This window comes from Octopus bimaculoides, chromosome 5 (assembly GCF_046866305.1).
Source record: "Octopus bimaculoides isolate indiv1 chromosome 5, ASM4686630v1, whole genome shotgun sequence".
Lineage (NCBI taxonomy): Eukaryota > Metazoa > Mollusca > Cephalopoda > Octopoda > Octopodidae > Octopus > Octopus bimaculoides.
Window position 1 is genome coordinate 103,075,188 of NC_142932.1, and position 22,851 is coordinate 103,098,038.

A 22,851-nucleotide genomic window follows, 5' to 3' on the forward strand; every position below is an offset into this window, starting at 1 on the left:
ACCTTGAGGAAGTTGTAGAAAATGATGGAGGAGGTGTCAGTTGAAATAGAAGTGACGATGAAAAAGTAAAATAAGGAAATGAAAATAAGAAAGGAGATGAAATAGAAGTGGAAGGATGGGGGTGTTTACTAAATTTTTTTTTTTTCTCTGATACAGATAATTACTTTGATGCTTTCATTCATGCTTCGCTTGTAATTACTATTTCAGTTTACCGGTCTGACTTTTCTCTCTGTGCATAGTTCGCGCGCGTACACACACACACACACACACACACACACACACACACACAGAAAGAGAGACTACTCCCAGCTAAAACAACCCATCAAATAATTATCTTTTGCTAACGTCCTACCCTTACGTGTAAGTTCTAATCGATATTGTTGGCAAAACAACAATACAATATCAGGAGAAATAGCAGACACCATATGCAATTAATAATTTACCGAATTCTCAAAATATATTTGATTGGAAATAATAGAAAAAAAAATGGTAGAGCAGTCGAGAATTCTTTGTAACGAAAATCAAACCACAAAAGAGAGGAGATGGGTAAATTAATGAATGACTAAAAAAGAGGAGGAAGTAGGCACTAGAGTAAATGGAGAGAGAAAAAGGGAAAGTGAGAGAGAGAATTTAGTGTTAAATGAACATTCTATGGACGATGCCAATATATTCTCATTCAAGCTACACTGGATACCTATAAAAACAAAAACAAAATTAAATAAAATGAGCTAAGGGAAAACAAGAGAGTGAATTTGGATAAGTAGTTGAAGTGCTGATATACAGAATGCCAGATACAAAATACTCTTGATTAATTGAAATTTTCCACTGAATTGGAGATGAGTAAACAAAATGTAGCAGCAATTATTTGGGGCTGTCAAAGAAAAAGGGAAGATAATTTCTAGAAATTAAGAATTAATCTCTCAAAGTTATTTGCATGCTTTGGGGAAGAAAATATGATCTTTCTCTACAATGCTCTGTCAAGCATTAAGTTGACTTTGAGGAATTGATCGTTCATTTTCTAAAGGAAAGCATGATCATGTGTGGCAAAGATCATACTTTACTTCCTCCAAGCATGTAAATCAACTTTGAGAAATTAATTTTTGATTATTTAAAAAGTTCTCTCCCCTTTTCTTTCAGAACTGCTAACAAATGCCGCTAGATATTTGCTTTCTTTCTCTAACTGAGAGGTAAATTTCGCTTAATTATGATTGTTTTCTTTTCTTCTTTTTTTTTGCGTATGATGATATACTGTAAATCACCTTTCAACTTATTCAGACTGGTTAACATTTGGGTGACAGCAGTAAACTTATAAATTGTAACGTGAATCATATCAAAATAGAACACAAAGAAGTCGATACTTTGCACTCAGCTGGCGAGGAATTCACTATTTTTTTTAATGATAATAGACATAAAATGCAACCTTACAGCCTTATAAGTCTTTCCCTTTCTGTTACCAATAGGAAGCAAATCAGTTCACTAATGTCAATAATGCACTTAATGACACTATTGGCGTTTTAATTTCCTCTTTCCTGAATCCCGTGAAACTCAAGAATTCTTATGTAAAGAAAAAATATTTCTGGTTTACGTAATGAAATATTACGATTATTCACAAAAAAATGTTCTCTCTTCAGCCAAACCTTCCTCAAATTTTGCAAGCCAATGAGCTCTACGTTAAGGATGGGCAGTTTCTCGCCTCTGACAAAATTTTACCCACATTCAAATTTAAAACTGCCCGCTGATGTCCTTCTCAAAAGATCTATTAAAAAGAAAACTGTTTAAGCCAGATCAAATCTGTAATATAAGTCTTTGTAATTTTAGCACAAGGCTAGCCCTTTTGAGGGATGGGTTAAGTCAATTACATCGACAACAGTACTTGACTGGTATGTATATTATCGACAACAGTACTTGACTGGTATGTATATCATCGACACCGAAAGGATGACAGACGGTCGACTTCGGTGGAATTTGAGCCCAGAACGTAAAGACCTGAAAGTAATACCGCAAAGCATTTTGTCTGACATGCTAACGAGTCCGCTAAGCTCGCAGGCTTCAAATCTTCAAGTTGCTTTTAACACCCTATAAGACATACGCAGGTGTAATGCTTATTTTGTGACATCAGTCATGTGTTGCAATACGTACGAACTGATGATGGCCAAATCATATTACAGCCAATTAATTAGCCTTTATTTGTTTACCAATAAAATCTCTTTTGCGAATATTCATTCTATCCTAATTGACATTGCTTTCCTTATCGTATCAAGTCGGGTCGTTGACATAGAATTTCTGCCATTAGAGCACTTGAATTCGTTTGAATTTTTTTTCTTTTTTTTTTCACGTATCGATTCCACCGTTCTCGATCTTACGCATTTCGATGTTATCTCAGTCAATGATTAATATTGAACCAGTCTATTCTTCTTCATTCTTTTCTTTTTCCAAGCATGATTATATTTGCAAATCATCCTTTCTTTCTACTGAGTTGACCGCTTTGCATTGATATTTCTATGAGTCTTTCTTTCTTCCTAACCAAACCATTAAGTTGTTTTAAGACTCATTGGTCGTTAGTCCGCTAATCCTTCCCCATAATAACAGACAAAAGCATCTCATTTCGAATGTCGACAATTCCATTTCGGTGTTTCTTGAGTAATGTCTGTCTTCTATGTTTGAGGATGGTTTCCTTACAAATTTAGTTCATAAATTATGAATATTTGCAAAATTTACGATTCAGTTTCCTGTTTTGGTGGTGGTGGTGGTGGTGATGGCGGTGGGTTTAAGATGTCAAATCAACATTGTAGAGTGGTCAAAACCAACCCATTTTGCAATGGCTAATACTAATTCAGTGACAGTTTATAATAAGTACAATCTTTGGTGTTTCGGTATTTAATTCATTATAAGAATGTAGTTAATGATTTGTAACATTTTAATTAGTGTTGCCTATCCTGACACAAATGCAATCTGTAAAATTAATTATCATTTTTTTTTCTCACGTTACCTGAATGTTAACACTTGCAATGAACTTTTGATATCTGAAAGGTTCTCCAGTCCTGCTCTGCATGGTTCTCAACCTGCTGGTAAAGCAGACAAATCGTCTTCGAACTGTACACTGTCGTCACAAAAAGAAGACAAATTTTTTTTTAAAAACGGATACCTTAGATAAGGTAATACTAGATGCATTATATCTGAAAAAAAAAAAAAGAATGGAGTGGTGCCGGACAGAACCCCTGTCAGCTGAATAGGACCAGGTCTAATTAACAACACGTAGTGTAATACTTGATGCCTTGCATCACTTCTAGTACTCCACACCAATCATACCTACAACAAAACCCGATTCATATAAAATATAAGGACTTTTAGTTTCTCTAAGCATGACAATCTGTCAACGTTTATCGACACCAAAGTGCAAGCAGTTTTTAGTGTGTGGCAGCATCATGTTGACACTGGACTGGAATAAATGGTGACAGCATGGTGTTTAATGAAATGGCACAGTAAATTTATCAGAAGATGAAATAACTAATGAGAATTGATTGGATTAGTATTGGTTAGCTCCGGATATTTAATGTCTACACAAGCGCACACATTGTTTGGTTGACAGGTTGAGATGATTAGTTTGATACAAATGAAGGTTTATCTGAAATGTGTAGTTCAATCCTCTTCGTGAGTAAGAAGTGCTGACCAGTAACTGGTGGTGATGATAATGATACAATTACTTGTTTTATAATGTAGATGTTAGTTTTACATGTATGTACAGCTTCATAAAAAAAGGGTGAGTATTTGTGTGTGTGTGTATATATATATATATATATATATATATATATATATATATATATATATATATATATATATATATATTACAGTTCTGTATTTGAGAGATGAGGAATTATGTACATTATTTACATTATTTACCTTTGACGGATATTTGTCATCTTGTTTGTTGTTAACACGTTTCGACTGATGAACTCTCCAGCCTTCATCAAGTGTTCTGGGGGAATTTCGAACCTGGGTTCTCATTCCCAAGGTATTTTTCGATGTTGTTATTGTTATTATTATTATTATTATTGTTCAGTAGTTTTATTTTTATAACGTGCTTTCACTTCACTACCGAGCGCAGCTCTGTGCGCCTTGGGTATGTGCTGTGGTTTGCTGTGGTGCTCTTATGGTTACTGTATTGAAAGTGTTTTGCGTAGAATGTGTGCAGTACCCAGTAGTGCAATTTTCTGTATGTTATATATATTTGTAAGTCCTGGTATTTTTGTTATGTATTTGTCTGAATATTTTTTTATTATACCTAAGGCACCTACTATGATAGGAATTGTTTCTGTTTTTAGATTCCACATTCGAGTTATCTCTATTTCCAGGTCTTTGTATTTTGAAAGTTTTTCCATTTCTTTTAGAGAAACGTTGTCATCTGCTGGTATTGATACATCAATTAGAAAGCATTTTATTTCTTCATGATCTTTGACATTATTATTATTATTATTATTATTATTATTATTATTATTATCATTATTATTATTATTATTATTATTATTATTATTATTATTATTATTATTATTATTATTATTATTATTCAGGTCACTGCCCGAGTTCGATTCCATGCAGTGACCTGAATAATAATAATGATATCGGGAAAATACCTTAGGTATGAGAATCCGGGTTCGAAATTCCCCCAGGACACCCGATGAAGACTGGAGAGTACGTCAGCCGAAACGTTGTGTTAACAATAAACAAGATGAGGATAAATATCCGTCAAATGTAAATAATGTACATAATGAATATAAGGGTTTTGCATTAAAATTGTTTATGTATCTGTGTACCTTTTAGTATGTGTGTATTTTTAAAGGCTGATGTTGAGCTACTCAAAAGTAGTTTGAACTAGATGAGCAAAACTGAAGAAATTATATTTTACGTGACAAAATCCACATTCGTCTAAAACGGGCTCATTCAAAGAACTGTGTCCTGATTGAAAGAATCACGGCGATAATGAGATTTTCTGGACTTATTATTATGGAAATTCCGTATTGGATTTTATTGCTTCAAGTGTTATATTTTAAAAGTCGGAGTACGTTCTCCAGTCCGTAACAGAAGTCTGTAGTGTGTGTGTGTGTGTGTGTGTAGGGGGTGTGTGTGTGCGTGCGTGCGTGTTTAAGTGTGAATAAAAATCACTGTACCAAACTTACATTTATGACTAGCTTTTGAATTATTCATACACACTGAATAACTTCCGTTTCTAATCCTATCAGTCTAATATACTTTAGGAAAAATAGTGTCGTTGGATGTAGGGTTATAATGAGTTATTCATTTCTCAGGAACCTACAACAAATATTACACGAAATTCTTTATTGTGAGAATAACTGACCCTTGTGCCAAACCTACCCTGGTTTTTCCCAGTCTGTCTCATCAGGATTCATACTGACTGCACTAATCACGTTCAATCCTTCCTTGTTACGATCCCAGATTACTTCCTTCGATCTCATCAGACATAAAGATGAAAAAAAAAAAAAAAGGAACCTAAGAGCTGAATTGAACAGACGTTACTTATCAATTATTTCCTGTATATCGACATACGTACGGTTTCTCAGTTACACCCAGTACACTCCAAAAGTTCTCCATGAATACTCAAATTGCGCCTTTTACCGTGGAAACTAATTTTAACTTCGTAGCAAACTTTCATTGAATAATTTTGTTTCACAAACTTTTAATCTTAGTTTTTATGAAATTACAATATGTGTGAGTATATCTCTCCCACATTATTTTTTCTCCTATTTACTTATCGTCAGTTCAATATATTATTTTTAACATCATGACTTCCTAAATAACCATCCTCTATTGCAATGAAAAGCTTTGAAATTTGAAACACAACTTTCATTGGCTTATATTGGTTGTTTTTAATAGAAATCATTCGTCATATATTTTATGTAACTAGGTTCTCAGTCTGCGTTGATAATCCGTGATTGCCAAGGGTTACTCGAGACTAGTCTCGGCAACACAGTATTTGTACTGATTCCATTTCCTCTTGAAATTTCTTTGAATAAGAAAATTTGTCAAAGTCTATCGAACCAAAAAGCACAAACTCTTTTAGTGTATGGCTGCAATACGTTAACAATGGACGGGTACATACATAAAGGCTGAAGTCATGTCTTAGTTAATTTATTAGAACGTAGAATAGTTCATGGGAATTGATTGGACAGTATTGATCAGCTCCGGATATTTAATGTCTAAGTAAGGTTTAGTACCTTATGTCCATTGTATTCTACAAAGAATATCATTATTCTGCTCTTCGAAAATGTTCAAAAAGAATTACCTACTGCAAACTTAGTGTTCATTGATTAACGAGCATTCTTTCGATGTCTAAATGGCGTATGAACGGTTCTAGTTACTGAAATATAGTGCAAATATATCTTACTCATATTAGCGTTACCATATTAAATACAGTGAGTATTAAAAAGCTAATCAAAAATAATTATACTGTGATGAAAATGCAGAATAAATTACTATTGTTATCTTAATGATTCCGGTAAGTACGGGAGACAATTCCGGGCGTGTTTCCGTCTTATTAGACCACCTATTAAGACTTCACTGTACAAACTGAAGCAGTGATGACATAATCATTAGACTGCTTTAAAATATTGGGCACGAGTAGGGGGTCATAATTTAGCATGGTTTAAAGCAAAGGCTCCCATAATTTTCCGTTCAATTTTCCCTGGCAACTTTTTGAAAGTAATTTTACCCCCACACTGTTTTATTCGGTAATTTGAGTTTGTGCTTCTACCACAATAAAACAACCGACAAAGAGGAAATTTGAAATACTGTCTTTAAACATTATTATTTTAAGTTCAAATAACAATAAAAATAGCACATAACATCGTTATTTCATTCACACGCAGTCTTCTGAATGAGACTATTCTTTTAGAAGAATAATTAAAAAGTATGCAATATAAAGAAGTAGACAGAAAAAAATATATATATTTTCACAAACGAGCTCTACTTCAAGTTTTCTACTCAACTTCAGATTTTAAAAAAGTTTATAATTGAAAAAACATGCGCACATCTAGAATCAACAAATTTACCCCCTGGGAGCAAAATCATCCCAATTTTGGCACTCCTGGTTCAGAAAACAAATTGATCAGAGAAAATTACATACTAATTTATTACCGTGTGTGTGTGTGTGTGTGTGTGTGTGTGTGTGTGTGTGTGTGTGTGTGTGTGTGTGAGAGTGTACTTGTATGCGCGCTTGTGTGTATTATATATATATATATATATATATATATATATATATATATGTGTATGTATGTATGTATGTATATATACATATATATGTATGTGTGTGTGTATTCTACATATACATGTGATTGCGTGTGTTCAGTCCAGGAACATCAAATAGAGAATCCCTGGAACGTTTTACAAAGGCGGTATGATTATGGCTAAAACGTCTTTGATCAGAGAGCTTCTCGGTCAAGAATAAATCGAGGTTAGACCATAACAACAACCTCTGCTACTTATGGTCTCGCACATACTTAAAAAATGGCGAATATTGCAACATTTTGTTAAAACTTTCTCTAATTAACACTCGAACTTACAAGAAGCATATTAATTCAGAACAGTTTATGTACTTTAACAACATCTCAGATAATGCCATATTTCATAAGAGCACCAACAGTTGCTTATCAAATGCTACCAGTTCCATTAAGAATGTTTTGATATGGAACTAGATCTCTTAGCCGAAGACTTTTTAGAAGAGTACATGTTTATGAAACTTTTACAAGGAAAAGTTTGATAGTGACTGCGAAATTCCGGATTGCTCGCCATTGTCAATTTGACAAAGGCGAGGAAACCGAAACTTCGAAATCACTGCCAACGTTTCTCCTCGTAAAAGTTTCATAAACATACATGAAGACGTACATTTTTTTCTGATATATGTATTTCTCGGCTTCGTGTATTTAGCTTCTCAAAACACAAATTGTTCGAAAAGTTCATATCTCATTTTTTACTTTACAGCTTAAAACCTTGTCTTGCTACTTCTGTATTTTTCATTGTTGTTGTTACATGATTTTTACTCGGTTTGTCTTCTGAATATTTACAATGCTGACGTAGAACAATCCTGTATTAAAACAATTACTTAGATTTCTTATCAACAATAGGTTCTGGTTTAGGCATAAAGGCATCCATTTTGAAGGGAACAGTCAATATTATGGACCTAAGTACTTGATTGGTATTTTTATTCTGTTGAGGAATGAAAGACAAAGTTAGCCTCGCCGGTATTTGAACTCAGCCTGTAAAGAAATGGAGAAAATACCACAAAGGTTTTTTTTTCCTCGATGCTCTAATGAGTTTGCCCTCCCCCATTATAATCTAATATATAATTGCTTAAAATTTTGATATAAAGCGAGTAGTTTTAAGGGGAGGGGGTTATTCGATTACGACGACCCCATTTCTGGAGTGTTAGTTTATTTTATCGACCCTGAAAAAAATGAACGATCAAGTTGACATCAGAGGTATTTGAACTCAGAACATAAAGAGCTGGAAGAAATGCAGATAAATATGTTTTGTCCGACACGCCAACGATTCTTCCAGTTCACATTAATGATACCAAATTTTGACACCAGCAAGTCTTATTAGGAAGAGGTTAATCGATTATATCGGCCCCAGTGTTCAACTTGCATTTATTTTATTAACCCTAAAGGTATGAAAGGCGAATTTCTTTTTATATAATAAAACCTGTTCAACATTTCAATATTTGCTAATTGTAAAATAATAGAGCGGACAAATCGATGGACTCGCCAGTGTTTTATATTTCAAATAATAGTATCTGTAGGCAATAAGATTTGTGGAGACTGACTGATATTTTAACTTTAAAAAGTTTTGAAGTTAAGTCAACACAATTAACTTTTAAACTATCATATGTACAGTGTGAATAGAATTTGTTACACAGGCAGTTACGATGGTAGCTTTAACAGCGTTGTAAGAGATCCTGAAATGATTATTAAATCTTCATCATAAAACAAAATTGTTAATGATGAACTTCGTGAGAGCAGAAATATCTGGAGGATGTCATCAAGTTTATGTTTCTCGCTGTACTTATTCACCTACTTATACACAGCAGGAAGAAATAATTAAAAGAGCCTGTATGCAAATCACCTTAATGTTAATATCCTCTTTATTTTCTCTTTTTTTCACGACATCCAGTTGACTGACCTACATTTCTTAATCAACTTCTTCCTTGGGGGTAACTCAGATTATAGTGTGTGTATGTGTGTGTGTGTGTGTGTGTGTGTGTGTGTGTGTGTGTGTGTGCGTTTCATGCTTCTGACTTTGTGTAAGGCGCATCTTTAATTTTTCAATCGGCCATTTTGAAAAGATTTAATCTTAATGAACAATACAACGCGTTCCTTATCTCTTATTAACAACCAACAGAAAATGCATTTGCTTTTTATCGGCCAGTGTGTCTGACTTACAATGACAACGCAGTGCTTTCTTCTTTGAACTGCAATTTACTGCTATAAAAAGCGAATGGTTGGTTTGTAATAGTTGCAGTTATACCAATATTTATAAGCAGTTCTTCGTCTCAGGAGAGATGCTAATGATTATTATCACTGGCAGAATCGCTAGGGCGTCGGGAGAAAAAATCTCTTGCGGTATTTGATCTGGCTCTTTACGTTCTGAGTTCAAATCCCACCGAGGTCAACTTTCCCTTTAATCCTTTCAAGGTCAATAGAATACTAGTCATGTACTGGAGTGGATGGCATCGACTAACCCCCTCCTCTCAAAACTTTGGATTTTGTGCTTAAATTAGAAACGTTGGTCATCGTTGTTATTATTATTGAGTGAGAGAGCAACTCATGCTATCAAAGAGGCACCAGGGTACAAATATACGCAACTCAATATACCCATCATGATTACCTGATAAAGATACACCAGGCACATGCAGCACAACTATGTGTGCGCGACACTGTAATCTCATATCAAGATAAACAGCCCATGACCTTGCAGGTCACTAACGGACATGTTCAACTGGTTAAGGTCAAGCATCTGATAAGTAAATCTGCGTTATTGAGCTGCACATTTACTGTAACGCATCTTTTACACCAAGATAAATCGTATATGATAACACTTACAATCAGTTGAGATCAGAGGCTATGAGAGATACTGCATCAGGGCATTCATCATCATCCTTATCATCATCATCAGCATCATCAGCATCATCATCATCATGCAAGCCTTGTGCCAGAAATTAGAAAGAATTAAAGTTATACAGTTCTATATTTAAGAGATGAGGAATTATTTACATTATTTACATTATCTACATTTGTCGGATATTCGTCCTCATCTTGTTTGTTGTTAACACAACGTTTAACACTACGCCATATGCCCACGGGCATATGGCGTAGTGGTTAAGAGCGCGGGCTACTAACCCCAAGGTTCCGAGTTCGATTCACGGCAGCGACCTGATTAATAATAATAATAATAATAATAATATAATAATAATATAATAATAATAATAATAGTAACATCGATAGGAATGAGAACCCAGGTTCGAAATTTCCCCAAGACACCTGACGAAGGCTGGAGGGTATATCAGCCGAAACGTTGTGTTAACAACAAACAAGATGAGGACGAATATCCGTCAAATGTAGATAATGTAAATAATGTAATTAAAGTTATTTCTAAAATAAGGCAGTGAGCTGGCAGGTTCGTTAGCGTGTCGAACAAAATGCTTAGTAACTTTTCAGTTCTTTACGTTGTGAGTTTATGATTCTTGTTACAAATAGAGGTGTCGGAGTCGGTGCAACCATATAAAAGGGAAGCGGAGTTTAAGATTTTGCATACCCACTCCACAACCGTGATCGCGCGTGCAGTAACAAAGCCTTCTACCATGCACCACCATCAATCTGACTGACTTTATTTCTGCTCCCTCTAGGAAGTTTAACTGCGGAATAACCCTGTGACTTTCGAGTGTCATCAGGGATCAGGGTCCATCCAACTACAAATTGTTACGGGTCACTTCAATACTCACCAACTGTTTGTACTGAATTATAAAGGTCGATGTCAGTACCTGTATCCCTGGCTCTGACCTTTAGGCCACAGTTTTCCAAGTACTGCGCCACCAGGGTATGGATCTGCTGTTTGCAACACGGTAAATATTATCCTCCTCGCCCCTTCTTGAATAAATTCTAGTGCAAGAAGGCATTTTCTATCTCGACACACCAACTCCTTACTTCCTCTTTTCCCTAGAGCAAGCTCATATCGAGGAACACGTGACGACCCAATACACTTACAAAAGACGAAATCTTGTTGTTAGTGGCGGTGTTGGTGGTGGAAATCATGTCGTTTCCATTTATACTGTTTTCCATTTAAATTAACGTTTCCAACACTACGCTTATTCGTGTTTTCCATTGCACAACAGCAAGTGTTTATGCTTGAAGCTGAGTTAGTTTGCTTAATTGTCATGTTATCATTTTTTTTTTTTTTGAAAGCCAGCTCTTGTTTTTGAAAATGAAGTGGACGCTCAAATGATCTTCCCATTAACAAGGAAGTTATCCTTATATCTTCGTGAGTGGAATATATCATCATTTTCACCTTTTCACTTTCGAGCGAATTGTTTACAAATGTACATCGAGATTGCTTACGTAATATTGTTCATGGCAGTCAGTTGTGTGTGTGTGTGTATGTTTGAATATGTGGTTTTGAGGACGATATAGCCCAGTATAATTATGATCAATTACGAAAAATCTGTGCATGCGCAATGAGCTGTTTTGAGAAACACTTATTCATTACGAGTGAGAAATCTACGCTACGCTAAAGTGTGTGTGTGTGTGCGTGCGTACACTCATAATGTATATATCACATATATTCTTACATATGTATATTTATATATACATGTACATATATGTATGTATATGTGTGTGTGTATGTATATTATAGGTATGTGTATATGTATATGTATGTATGCGGGCTCTGTGTGCGAGAATGAGTATGTTTGCTATTTGCGTAACGGTTTAGGGATTTGTATAGGTACATATATAGGAATTACAAATATTGCCAGGAATGCAGCAATGTGCTGAGATGTGGAGGGAGGAGGGAATACGTGTGCGCGTGAGTGCTTGTGTGTGCGCGTGTATGCATTTCTGTATGTTTGTGTGTCTAAAAGATTAGCAATATATCATTTAAGATGGCGGAAGTAATGAAAAACTGCTTCTTCTTTTAACGTGGTTTCCGGCAATGTTTCGCTACTTTAAATTTCATTTAAGCGTATAAAAAATGATTCCCCACCCTGCTCTTACATAGACATCAAAATTATATTTCATTTACTTCAGGCAGAAACATTATAACTGGTTTGCTGCGAATTCTATTATGAAATTTGCAAAATAGGCTTAAAATCGGGATGGGTTACTGATATACTATTCCACTATTTCTGCTGGTATCAACGCGGGAGTCTCAACATGGTTTGTGGATATGCTGGATATAGCAGCTAAATATTCCTTCAATCCCATCCTGACATCTTAAGAAAGAGGGACTCATTGGATAATATAATCTTAGTGTGTTGTGCATTGTGCCTGGTGCGTTTGATCGTAGGTCTGCATGATCAGAACTAAAACAACAACAACAGCATCAGCCGCAATTTCTATTTGATATTTTGGCCATTATGTATAGATATCTATACTATATATAAAACAGAGATGTGTGTGTAATCGCTTATCACGTGAAAACGGCTTCACCATTTCTTCCATACTTGTGATGCATGAATAATTTTACCTCGGATAAATGTTAGGCTCTTCATTTGATTTTTTCTATTAAAAATAAATAATATTGCTTTATATTTATGATTCACTTCTTTAAAAAGGTTCCTCAATGTCAACTTCCGGTATTGACGTAGCGTGCATGTAGTATTTACTCTCTCTCTCTCTCTTTCATACACACGCACACACACACACTCACACACAAAGATTTATGCATATTTATGCATGTACGTGTACATGACCATGACCTCTCTCTCTCACTCTCTCTCTCTCTGTCACACACACACACACACGTCCATTTCATCTGATGTGTGATACTGTGTGCGTGCGTGCGTGCGTGGGGGGGGGTTCCACAATCGCCATTTATTTCAATTACTGTTGTGAGGATATTCACGTAAATCTTTTTTGGGTCCAGATGGACTATATGTAATCTGAACCTTTCCCCCCTTATTTTTTAGGCTATGGAGATTCCGATTCTGAAAAAAAATTTTAAATCGAAATTTTGAATTTGAGAATTTTGAAAATTTTTTCAGAATCGGAATCTCCATAGCCTAAAACATGGGATTCCGTAAAAAAATAAATAAATAAGGTGTGTGTGTGTGTGTGGGGGGGAAGGTTCAGATTACATATAGTCCGTCTCCGCCCTTTTTTTTCATTTAATCCCCATTTTAATTTTCGTAAAAGTTTCCAAGTACCAATGAGGCTTTTTGGCGCATCTTCAATTTTTCCATTCATGAGAGGCGCCCAGCCATCATTCATCTGAGAGTCCATCTACAGAATGTCCTCAAATTTCTATACATCATATTTTGCTTTTTTTCATCCAGTATATAAGCAACAATTTCATTCCCGAGCAACGCCGGGTGCCTCTGCTAGTTATAAATATATACAAGGAATCTTTCTCCATGTTCTATTCATATTAAGAGGTTTTATAAACATCTAGGAATAATTCCTTGGATTTATTTTGAAGTAAATATCTGGAATAAATTTGAGAGAGTACAGGTCATGAAAAACGACCTAATTCATTATAGACTGGTTTCTCCTCACCCCGAGCGGATAAATCTTTCGCCTTTTACTAGTGTTTCTAGAAACGTTCTTCTCTCAAGATTCCTTTTTAACAAACGAATATTCTCAAGAACCTCTTTCAGTGTAATTAAGTTCAATAGATAATAAAATAGTATAAAACGTGATTGATTATTTTAAACAAACGAAAAAATTATTGCCAATAATAATTCAAAACTTAGAATATTTTTAACGATATACATACAAGATCATACAAAATTTTATTATTAGCCTTTCCACTATAGGTACAAAGCCTGAAATTTTGTGGGAAGGGATAACTCGATTACATCGACTCCAGTGCTCAATTGGTACCTATTTCATTGACAGTAACAAAAAGTATCTTATATGACTGTCTCCAGTGGGACGTCTGCTGTGCTGAAGCGCATCACATTCAGCTGTAGCTTTGTCAGTGGTGTTCTTAAGGAAAAATCCTATGTTCTTAATAGCTGAACAGTAGTATATCACCATCGCCGTTTAAAAATTCACTGAAATAAGTGTTAAAACAATTGTTGAAAAGCTACCATTACTAATTCAGATGGTATTGAATTTATATATTTATTTATTCATTTCTTCCAAAAATTTCAGTTTGAATCGTATGACAGTTCTGCAAACCTTACTTGAGCCTTCAAAGAAAGATGTTTGATCAGTTTCATTGTTATAATAAACAAGCTTTGAACCCAGTCTAATTTAGCATTGTCTATGTCGGGTCAAAAATATCTGCGAAATTGTTTTCCCATCCACACTGAAAGCTTCATAGATTTAAGAGACAAATTAGTCTTACGGACAAAACCATAAATCTAAGGAAATATTTCTTGCCTATTTATACGAACACTTTAAATTTACCTTTCAAAATGATAATTTTGGTGTTCTCTTCTCGTAAAGAGCTATTAAGTTAACTGAACTTCTCAGTTATATACCCTAAATAGTATAATTATAAAAGCCCAATTTTCATTACGAAAGAATTCTTGAAATTTTAGTCTTTAGTCTGAAAAACACAAAATCACGTATTTTTTTCCCTTGTATTTTTAGGCCTTATTTAGTTTTTCTTTTTTCCTAGGCCTTATTAGTTTCTTTTTTTTTTTTCCCTCGCTTTTTATATGAGGGAAAAATAAATTTTGCTAAACTCGGATCCAATATCCTATCAGAGATTCTCGAATAAGGTGGCTATCCGATGCGTGATATTTAATGAAGTCGATAATTTTAACGGGTCTCGTATCACCTACCACACTTTAGATATGAAACGTTTTTTCTTTTCTTTTTTTTTTTTGGCTGCTCCTTATACTTCACGAATCATGTCAGAAGTGAAAGAAATAAGTATGTAAATATAGTTTAGTATTAGAACCTGATATGACATACTCTACCAATGCTCTTCATGGTTTCTCGCCTCATACTTTCGCCTGTGTGGGCTGAAAGACCCTGAGTTGTAATGCAGTCAATCATTAGCTTCGAAAGAATTAGATCTACTATACGAATTGAGTATTTTCTCTTGCTTTTGTTTTCTCTTTTGTTTCACACACATACACACACACATATCAAGTCTTTGTTTTTACGTCATGTTATATGTAGAAACAATTTAGCGTTAATCGTTTTAGTAGAGTACATATTTGTGCTCTAGCAAGCTCAAACTTCAAAGTTACTGTCACCCCTGTTATAGTTAACACACACACACACACACACACACACACACACACACACACAGAGTCAACAAATGAGATCCTGAGATGCTCAATATAGAAAACACTTTACCAAGGACTAAGTCCGCGGCGTAAAGATATACAGTAGTGGCCAAAATTAGAGAAAGGAAATAAAATTTAAAGATATTTACATTTCTACTTCATTTTCCCGAATAGAATTTTTACTGTATATATTTTAAAACATGTTCATTCTTTACAATAAATTTTGTAGGAAGTGATTAACTAAATAATTTATAATAGAAAAAGACGTTTATTTGAAAAATATAAGATGGACAAAGTTAAAGAATGTATGAATTCAAGAAATCAAAATTTTGCCTGAAATTTTTACAGTCATTCCTTTATTACCTCCACCTTAGCGAAAGCAGAGATAATTGTTTTCAGTCGTGTTTGTTTGCTTGTTTGTCTGTGGACAAGATATCTCAAGAACCGCTGGATGGATTCAGATGAAACTTTCAGGGATGTTTGGCCTCGTGACTGGCATGAACTGATTAGATTTTGGGATCGATCCGGTATCGGACAAGGATTTTGGATTTTTTTTTTTCTGTTTTTTATTTAGTTTTTGAGAGTGGTCGGGTTCATTTTAGTATTCTCGTTTGTGAGAGTAGTCAAGTTTATGTCAGATATTCTCATTTTAAAAATCATGGCTAATCGTTGAGAGAACGTTGGTGTTGCCTTGGCGGAGGTTTGTGCTCTCTGAGTGTTCTTGTTTTTAATGATTTCAGCACATCTCCGTCCACAGGATTTGACCAATTTCTCACATTGTTCTGACGTAATTTTATTCCATTCTTCCTGAAGTTTTTCTCACAAAATCGTAACATTCGCAGGTCAGTGATCTCCGATCTTATCACCAAGTATCTGTCATAAGTCTTCAAGGGAATTAAGGTCAGAGCTCTGAGCTGGCCAACGCATCGCAGTAATGTTTTCAGCTTCAAACTCCTCAACTATTTTAGCACTGTGACATGACGCATTATCTTGCGTAAAGATTGGCTGACGAGTTGGAGATGACCTCATAACTAGCACATGCTGCAGAACGATGCTTGTGTATATGACTTCATTGACACTACCATGGATGCGGATCAAAGGCCCAAAACCTGTTGCAGAAATCATTCCCCACACCGTTAAACATCCACCACCAAATTTCACTGATTTCTTCAAGCATTTAGCGAGCAATCTTTCACTTTTATGGCATCTCACGTATTGTCTAGCATCGGAGCCAACCAAATTGAACTTGCTTTCGTCACTGAAGAACACATGCGACCAGCTGTCGTCTGTTAAAAGTGCCTGCTCATCGGCAATGACTAACCTCATTTTTCGATTCTTCATACTGATGAGAGGTTTAATGGAGGGGAATAGGCATGAAGTCCAACTTCCTTCAAGCGACAAGCCACAGTCTTCCGAGACACATTCATTTCATAATCACTATTTACTTGGTGAGAAATTCCTACAGCAGCACTGAAATGATCTCTTAACGACAGCCCCTGAATCACACGGTCTTGCCAAACACTCGTTTTTCTAATGACACAAACAAGCTTGTTTCTCCATAAAGCTTGAGTATTCTTGAAACAACACTCTTTGATCTGGCGACAGCATAAATTGTCATTCCTTCTTTTTTTAATGTGACCGCTCGCTCCCAATGGGCAAACCGCGCGCCTAGACACCATCCCAGGTACTTCCATGTTCAATATAGATATTCACACTGTTAGGTCAACTTAGTTAACATCGGTCGGAGGGTTACCAGCTTTTACTTATTGAATTTTATACTATACATTCTTTAATTTTGTCCACCTTGTAGTTTTCAAAAAAACATTTTCTCTATTATAAATCATTTAATTATCAATCACTTCCTACAAAATTTATCGTAAATAATGAACACACTTTAAAGTATATACAATAAAAATTCCATTCGGTAAAATGAAGTAGAAATGTAAATATCTATAATTTCTATTTTTGTTCTTTAATTTTGGCCACAAGTGTATATTTATGTATTTATACTTGAATATTCATCGTGTGAAAATTTTCAGTCTTCGCTTTCTCTCTATTTACACATATGTATGTGTGTGTGTGTGTGTGTGTGTTTTGTATATCTAACCCAAGCAGTTTTCTTTATTTGCATCATTATCTTTCTCTCTATCTCTCTATCTGTCTCCCCATATATATATATATATATATATATATATATATATATATATATATATATATATATATATAGGGAGAGAGAGAGAGAGAGGTCACAAAAGTGATAGAGGGTACTGACTAGCACCGCTTTTGCTAAAAATAAAAGTTAAATTAAACGAGCTCAAAGCCACATACACACTGTTTTAAGTGACCGACAAAGGGAGATAAGTCCCCAGCGTACATAGCCGGATTGCGATTTCGGATTTTGACGTAGACCATCTTACTTCTCATCAACGGCTCTTAACGCCAAGGGTTAAACTCAACTATCTCTCACATTCATATAAACGTATGCTAATTTCCAAAACGGTAAAGGGGTAAACAACAAATTAAAAATGATAGCTTATTAGCAATTAGAACAAAGGTAAAAAATTAATTGAGGTCACAGAATTGACAGAGAGTACTGACAAGCACTTATAAGACTGAGAGAGGTAGTTGAGTTTAACCCTAGGCATTAAGAGCCGCTGATGAGGATTAAGATGGTCTACATCAAAATCGGAAATCGCGATCCGGCTATGTACGCTGGGGACTTGCCACTCTTTATCAGTCCCTTAAGATGCGTTTGTGGCTTTGAGTTAGTTTAACTCTTATCTTTAGCAAAAGCGGTGTTAGTCAGTACCCTCTATCACTTTTGTGACCTAATAATTTTGCCTTTAGGTTCTAATTGCTAATAAGCCACCCTTTTTAATTTGTTTTATATATATATATATATATATATATATATATATATATAATATTGACGTAAATTTTCCAAATGTTTGAGTCGCTTTGCACACATACACACGTCATATTTTCTCCGTCCATTTGAGGCTATGATCGAGGAAACCTATTTAAAGTGACTCCCAATTTGCTGGGACTCACAGCCACGGGATTGTAAAGACATACTTTAACACACACACACACACACACACACACACACACACACACACACACAAGCAGATAAATTAATCCCTCAAAATTACAACCCTCGACAATAGAAAGAAAAAAAACCCCACTGAATTTTAGAAAAAATTATTGATGGATATAATATTTTTAGACTGAAGTGTGGAACTACTCTGATGAATAAAGCTGTTTAAGTAACTTATGGGAAATCCATGTACTTGTGACATTGGACTCGGTTCATTCTGCAGGTGGGAATAGATAGTAAAATAAACAGGCGACTTTTCGAAGTGAAAATACTTCTTTCATGTTGAATCTTCAGCTGAAGCGCCATTATGGACGGGTTCTGTACATCGTAGGTTGAGCTACAACAGTGACCTATTTTTGTTGATTTTAACAAATAATCTTGTAACCTAGCAATGGTTGTTCTTAGTGCTTAAATCGAGCTTAGACCGGCTCAGTCAGATTTATGATTAAGTGTGGCCCACCTGTGACTATTCTACCTTTTCAGACATGCTGCATCTACAAATATATTATTCTGTGTGTTCCCCTATTTTTAAAGACAGTTAGGATTTGATTTGAGGGCTGTTTGTAAACTATTTCTAGCCGATCGAGTATTACTTATTGTTCAACCAATAGTTATGAGTACACTCGCTCGGTCAGTTAAATTCAAATAAACTACTCTTTTTCCATTATTATGGCTGAGAATATTAATTACCTTTTTTATTTTCTTCAAGTCTATTGCTAAATTGATGAATAAATGAAAAATGTACAGAGAGAGAAAAAAAGAAAGAACGAGGGAGAGAGAGAGAGAGAGAGAGAGAGAGAGAGAGAGAGAGAGAGAGAGAGAGAGAGAGAGAGAGTGTGTGTGTGGACGTTCTTAATTCTCAAGAATTTCATTGGAAACGCTGGGCTCTGAATTATAAACGGCTCAGTTCACCCAATCACCAATGTAGAACACGCTAACTGGAAAGTTTAGATTTAATGGCTTGGAAAAGTTAAGTTATTTTAGCAGTAATTCATCTAAGGAATTCGGATACGTAGCTTTTTAAATCGTTAATGACTGGAGTTTGTGGAGAGGGATATGAAACTGGGGAAGATCTTCCAAAGGGATTTCGTTATATTAAAGATTGGCGGGGGAAAGCATTTAAAATGATGTCTTAGGTTGTAGGACAGTGATGGTGCTGTGGGAGCAGTGGGGGTGTTTAAATTAATGGTTGTTGTTGTTGTTGTTGTTGTTGTTGGTGGTGGTGGTGGTGGTGGTGGTGGTGGTGGTGGTGGTGGTAGTAGTGGTAGTGGTGGTGGTGGTGGTGGTGGTGATAGTGATGGTATATGATCAGTAAGTTCAGAGAGACAGAAACTATTTATCCAAAGTTGCTTTGGATGAACAGTAGCAGATTATATAGCGTCATTGTTAACCAATGATTATAAAAAAAAGGGATCTCCGTGAGGTGAGTAGTTAATAAAACTACATATATAAAGAACTAACTGAGAAGAAAAAGTTAACTTTGAGCTTATAAGTAAGTTTTCATAGTCTACTGAGAATTTGAATGGCTAATCATTTCTTATTTTATTCAAAGATATGAAATTCAGTTTTGACGACACGAATAATTAATTGCGTTTTAATGGTTTTTAAAGTACAAGCGTTTCTAGTTTTCTATTTGTGATAACCTTGGACTTAAACCCATTCTTTAGTTTACTATCATTTCAGCTGTGTTAATACGCTTTTCTACTACTAAAATCTTCAACGATATCAGCTACTGTATCAAAACAGGAGAGTAACAAATATGCCTAAATAATTGACAGTAATGAGCTTGGTAGACAAAGGACAATAAAAACGTTACTCCACATAATAGGAAGTTGTTTTGAATCGTTTAAATAAATGCTTGCTATGAAAGAGAACATGTGTTAGTAGCTTTAAAGATCAAAGCAAAGGCCTACAGCGAATAATTGCATTAAATGTTATGGTTGGAAAGGCTAAAAGACAATCTGGACGTGCCCTGCGGGATGCAATCGAGTTGAAGCTACTTTGGTTTTAGGAACGAAACTATATTAGTGTGGTTGAGTGGTTTGGCAATTAAAATACTAATTAGTTAGCGTTTATATTTGGCGGTGTCACAAGAAAGGAGTTGATAAAACATCAGTTTTACCGGTCGAGTTTCGTAAATTTGTTCTGCAGAGATGTACTTCAACAGAAGCAGATGAAAGAGAAACGGAAATCAGCAGCTGTTTGGGTGAATCGTTAGAATGAGTTACCCAGAATTTTGGACAATAATTCGATTGATGTCGTTTCACTTATTACTTATCAAATTTATTTTTAATTTGAAATCCATAAAACTGAAGTACACTCAAACGAAAATCAGAGAGTTGGGTGTAAGATAAGTTTCAAATTGAATTTCAATTGAGAATTAATATCTAATGAAATATTTAATTAATCTATATACCTACTCAAGTTCGACTTTCAATTTCAATGTAAAAGTTTTCCTTTTCTTTAAAAAAAAAAACAGAAAAATTATTTTAAATTTCAATTCGTGATGGCATCTCAATTATATGGAATTGAAAATTGCAAGCGAAAAAAAAAATTTTGAAATTACAAGTTGATAAAACTCAGATGCTTCTTAATTATGTGGGAGTGGGCAGCTTCCATGACATTTTTCAGGGTCTTCCCCACTGAAGGGAGAAGGGGCAAAGTTACTTTCAGACCGAGGATCCAACCCTAATGTTTACAACAAAATTCTTAATACTCTTCTAACAGCACCTATGTGGGGATGTTAAACTAAGCGACGGGTTAAGTCTACTTCCCAGAAGAGGAACATTGCATTCGACGGGCTTTCTCACATTTTCCGTCTCCTAAGTGCTTTTCACAAGGCTTTAGTCAACCCAAGGTTATAGTTCACGGCACTTATTTAACGTATCTCACATTGCGACTGAATCCGAAATGAACATTTAATTGTTAAAGGCACTTCTTAATTAGACAGCAATGACAACACCAATTAAGCTACTTTTTCAAACTATCATGGACACACACACACACACACACACACACACACACACACACACACACACACACACACACACGCGCGCGCACACACACACACATGCACACACACACACACACACACACACACACACACACACACACACACACACAAGATGTACTCGCAAGCAGTACGTTGATTTTGAAATGAATTTTCTACAAATTTAAGTGTAGAAAATTTCGATTCAATTCTTATTTTTCCGATTCAAAATTCGGTTCAGGAAATCTCTGTTCCTAAAGCAGTATAAAGTTAATTTAAAGATGAACTTAGCGCAGAATGAAAACACCTCTATGCGTAAATGTGTGTGCGTGTGTGTGTATGTGTGTGTGTGTGTGTGTGTGTGTGTGTGTGTGTGTGTGTGTGTGTGTGTGTGTTTGATGGGAATTTCATAACTACACATAAAAGCTTGGTCAAGTAGTATGAAATTTATGATTTTAAAAGATCATATAGTGAGCGTCAGCTTCAATCTATGTACAACTACCAACTGGAACAAAATCTTGCTTTACAAATGTGTGTGTATGTGAGTATATGTAGATGTTTATACTTATGTATGTATAACTGTATATTTTGTATCTGTATATGTATACACACACACATACACACATATATATATATAGAAAGGGAGAGATAGATTGATAAAAAGATAGATAGATAGATAGATAGATAGATAGATAAATAGATAGATAGATAGATAGATAGATAGATAGATAGATAGATAGCTGATCATAAGCAGATGTAGATAAAGTTTTCGCTTGTTGAAACCAGATGATTGTAAAAGGAGGAGAAAGGTGCGGAGAATTTCTTTTCATAATGCGGTCGGGGGCTTAGTGAGTAGAGAGGATTATTTAAGAGTTTTGTGTTTTCTTAGATAAGATTCGTGAAATAAGGTCCCACAACACGAAACTCAAAATACTGTGTATACTTTCAAGAACAATTCACAGCCCGACATCGTGAATCAAACGTATCGTATGATACGCAGAAAGAAATGGCTGCCTGAGCGAGCGAGCGCACACACACAACACGAGTACGCACATATTTAAAATACAACAGACACACTCATATGCATGTGTATGTGTGTGTGCGTGTGTGTGCGTGTGCGTGCGAAGGTACATGCTTATTATATACTTATTTACAGATTTAATGATAATGCCTGACGTTTCAAGGCAATAATGGGGACACTCGCTGAAAGAAAACTTATATTTGTGTCATACATACATACATAAATGCTTACTTACAGTAAACACATACATACATATATACACATATTAAGAAACACGC

The 22,851-nt window shown here is 35.1% G+C and overlaps 1 protein-coding gene across 2 annotated transcripts in view; it reads left to right on the top strand.

Annotated features, from left to right (window-relative positions):
• The window catches only part of LOC106874369 (DNA damage-regulated autophagy modulator protein 1), a 191,234-nt gene that overhangs the window by 97,435 nt on the left and 70,948 nt on the right, over window positions 1-22,851 (top strand). The window lies entirely within an intron of this gene.